Source organism: Alligator sinensis, unplaced genomic scaffold (assembly GCF_000455745.1).
Source record: "Alligator sinensis unplaced genomic scaffold, ASM45574v1 scaffold706_1, whole genome shotgun sequence".
NCBI classification, from domain to species: Eukaryota; Metazoa; Chordata; order Crocodylia; family Alligatoridae; genus Alligator; species Alligator sinensis.
The window spans coordinates 1-4086 of record NW_005842683.1 but is presented as its reverse complement, the minus strand read 5'-3'; the positions used below and the strand labels follow the sequence as shown (position 1 = coordinate 4086).

At 46.8% G+C, this 4086-nt stretch overlaps 1 pseudogene; it reads left to right on the top strand.

The window, feature by feature from the left end:
• Window positions 1–727: 727 nt before the first annotated feature.
• On the top strand, window positions 728–2519 carry LOC112551964 (annotated as a pseudogene).
• The last annotated feature ends 1567 nt before the right edge of the window (window positions 2520–4086 follow it).

The window sequence follows — 4086 nt, the reverse complement described above, 5'->3', positions numbered from 1 at the left end:
GACTATAGAGTCAGCTTACCTTGCCCATGTCATGTCCTGAAGACCTGCAGACTCCTTGACCTGCAACAGATAGTTTTTACTAGGTCTGAGCAGGGGTGAGCTCAGATGGTTGTGTGTGGCCACCTCTGGGCCTCTTCAGCCAGGCTTTTGCTCCCCAAGTATTTCTCAGCAAGCCTCAGTAATACCAAGTATTTTAAAGCCATGGGGCTTTGCTCCCTTGGGTGGCTCTCAGTATACCCCAGTAATGTGTCGAAAAACCATACAATTGCACTTTGCAATGTCCTCGAATAAAGTGTTACCACATTTTGCCCTGCATATATCAGTGGAGGTTGCCTTGGGATGGCAGCCCTGAATCCTTGTGCACTTTCAGTGTGGTCCAAGTTTCCCCTGCAAGGAATGAGAGATCTTTTCCAACCCTCATGGTTCTCAATAGCTCTTTTCCTTTAATCAGTTCTTGCAGATATCTTCTTCACTTGTCATTTCCTTCGTGGTTAGAAGATAAGAAGCAGTGAAGAGCACACTGATGCTTCTCAAGTTCAGGAAACTTCCAGTAGTCACAAAACTCGCTAACAGTGTAAACCCTACATCCAGCCCTGCATAGAGTGGACCAGACCAGACCAGACCAGAGCTGAACGGACTCTGGCACTCAAACGATGTGCAGGGACTGGCAAGGGAACATTTGATTCCTAGATGAGCAATTACACCGCAAGAGTTTTTCAGACATACATCTTTTATTGGGAATCACAGTTGGCGATGATGAAACACTGAGGCGGTGAAGATTATCTACTTCAGCCCAGGGTCCCCTGGACACCAAGGTGTGAGAGGCCAGGAGGGTAAGTATCCTGGAAGGACTTTGTCACCACGGAGGATGACACATGACAGCTCTCTCCCTTTTTCTCCTCCAGATCTCTGTCAGCCTTGTACCCCAGATACTTCCCTGTGCCTTGCTTTGTTCATACAGCACTCATGACACCTTCCATTTTCTCTTTCTCCACATCTCCCTCTCCCAGTCTACCTTCATGTGTAATTCTTTCTTTATTCATGGCTGGTGTCCATGCACCTGACTTGCCTCTGTCTGTTTGAACCTCAATTCTCCTTGGACAATTCTCTCTTGTAGCATTCCTCATTCACACTGAGAGGGGAAATCTACATGTTCATTAATGCGCTCTAATTATGGCATGTTTATTACCTGTAATAACAGGTTCTAACTTAATGTGCCATAATCCGAGCTACTGTGCAGTAGTGCCGGCACACATTTTTTACGTGACGCTAATGCTCAGTTGACCAATCCTACTGTACATTAGCACATTACCATGGCTTTCTCCATGATACACTAATGCGCAGTAGAATTACTCTAGTGCACATCTAGCATCTCATGTGGACGTGCCCAAAGGGGCCTGGCTCATCCAGACACAGTTAAAATGTCAAAGCACCTGATGATGCTCTGTCTCATCTGGTATAATAGGTTCTTCTGAGAGAGAGTAACCAGGAGAGTCTGCCATCCTGAACGGGAGCTTTCATAATGACAGAGCTGAACACAACATCTACAGAATCCAGCTTGGAGCACAACAATACACATAACGGGACTCAGTGTGAACCTCTTTCACCTCAAGTGATAAAGAGCATTGTCACTGTGCTTATCTGCCTGTTCGGGCTGGTGGGGAATGGGATGGTTCTATGGTTCCTTGGCTGCCGCATGAAGAGGACCCCTTTCACAGTTTATATCCTGAACTTGGCTGTCACTGACCTGGGTTTCCTGCTTAGCCTAGCTGCATTTCTCATAATTCATATAGTTGGACATTTCATTTGTAAACATTCACCTAATGTTTTACAAATTTTAGCCCTACCGTCTCAGCTCACATACACCGCTAGCATATGTCTCCTGACAGCCATCAGCATTGAGAGGTGTCTGTCTGTTCTCTGTCCCATCTGGCACAAATTTCACCGTCCAAAGCATTTGTCTGCTTGTTTGTCTGCCCTGTTGTGGACCTTCTCATCCTTCATAAATGTACTCATCTTCATTTCTTGGTTTTATGGTTTAAAGGAAACGTATCGTATCACACGGTATGTACTTTTAATTTTGGGTTTCCCAATTATAACTCCCATTATGGTTATTTCCAATCTGATCTTGTTCATTAGGATCCGATGCATCTCACAGCAACATCAGCCCGGTTCAGGCGCTCTTTCAGACTTGCCCTCCAGAGAGCCTTTTATGAGAAAGAAGATTGTGGGGATGTAGGTGAAATCCACATAGCTGAGGCAATGCAGACAGCCATTTGAATTCCCAAACAACTAGCCTGCAAGAGGAAGTCCTGGGGATGAAGCTTTCCCCTTATTTAGAGAGTCCAAGATATCAGAAATGTGCAAGATCTAACAGGTTGGTCCCTACATTACTCCCCACCACCATCCTCAGCAAAATCCTTCTCCCAAGTGGTGTTTTCAGTTTTTAAGTAACTAACAGGTCACAGTGTAGCAAACCCCCCAGTTTTCTTTTTCTTTTAAAATGCATTCCCTCCCCTTCCCCAACCATTTCTGGCTTTTTTCTCTCCTTCTCTATTCCCTATAGATAATTATAAGTAAACTAAGATATAGGATAAGCTTTAACATTTTATTCTGGGCAGTAAGTTTTATTTTTCTCTCCCATCTTTGCAAATAAGTTCCCTGCTATTTTGCTATCGATACCCACTGTTTTATAAGTGATAATCATTATGTTTGTGCTGCTTTTATATTGTGTGATTACTGTTTTAGGCCTATACATGTAAGTTAGCGTAAGTCATGTCAGGTTTCCATTTTGTATGTCAAGTCTCCATCTTGTGACCTCTGCTCAGATATAACCCTGTGTTGCAACTGTATGATTCATGTACCCCTCCCATGTAAATTTGTTCCCGGATGAATGAGAGTGATTGGGAATGACTGAAATACAATGGTAGCAGGCCTCTACTGAATGGCCTGTAATGACCGGGCCATCACCTCGCATCGATTCATCCAGGAACCACAAACCTCACGCAGGAACAGAGACAAGAACCCAGCGTTTGAAAGACAAAAGACCCTGCAGAACCAGCAACTCTACCATTGTACCCCACCATTACAGACACCCAAAACTGCACATCCCTGCATGGAGCACACATGTTCAGTATGCCAGGAGCTAACCCTTGCCTGGGCATGCCTCGTGTCACTAGGGTCACACAAGGTCTGCCCCTCTGAAAAGGGGCAGTGAAGACAGACCAGTGGGAATGCCATTTCTATCTGAACCAGACCAGCTCCACGTCATCCACCCCAGAGGACCTGCCGGTGACCCCTCTGGACATCACCGAGCTGAAGGAGAACCCAACTGGTCATTGAGGACCAACTTCCAGCCTGGGATAGGTAGATATCACCTACACATTTCTTCCTCCAATTTGGACTTCCTCTCCTCCCGAACTTCAGCCCCTGCACCAAGCTTCTTTAAACCCGTGTGTCTTTGTGTTTGTGCGTGTGCATGTGCATGTGCGTGTGTGTGCGGGTGCGTGTGCGCGTGTGTGTGTGTGAAGGAACCAATAAGATATTGTGTCACCATCTCCCCCGTTCAATAAAGCCACTGTCATTTGTAACCCTGAGGTGGGTTGTATGTTACTGAGCCCCGGTCTCTTCCCTGTCTTAAATTCCAGTCTCTCTATCTCTCAGCCTCCCCCCGCCTTTTCCTGCCACCTCTCAGCTCCTCTCTGTGCCTTCTCTGTTCCCCTGCTGCAGCCTCTTGGCCCTGTTGCTTTCTGCCATCTCCCAGTCCCATTCCTGCCGTCCACTGCTCCTGCTGTCCACTGCCTTTTTCCCAAATCTTTCTGCAGCCCTTTCCGCCATTTTTGCCACTTCTATCCTCCTGGCCCCATTTCTACTGTCTACCTCCTCCTTCCTGTGTCTTTCCACAGCTCTTCCTGCTACTTCTATGCTCTCAACCCCACTAATTACTGCCTCCTGCTCTCTCCCCATCTCTCTCTCTCTCCGCCTTCTGGTCCCAACCTTACCTGCCCCTTTCCCCCCTTCCTCTCTGTTCTTCAGCTTTCCCCCGCACCCTCTCTAGTCCTCTGGCCTGCCAACAACTTCTCCGCT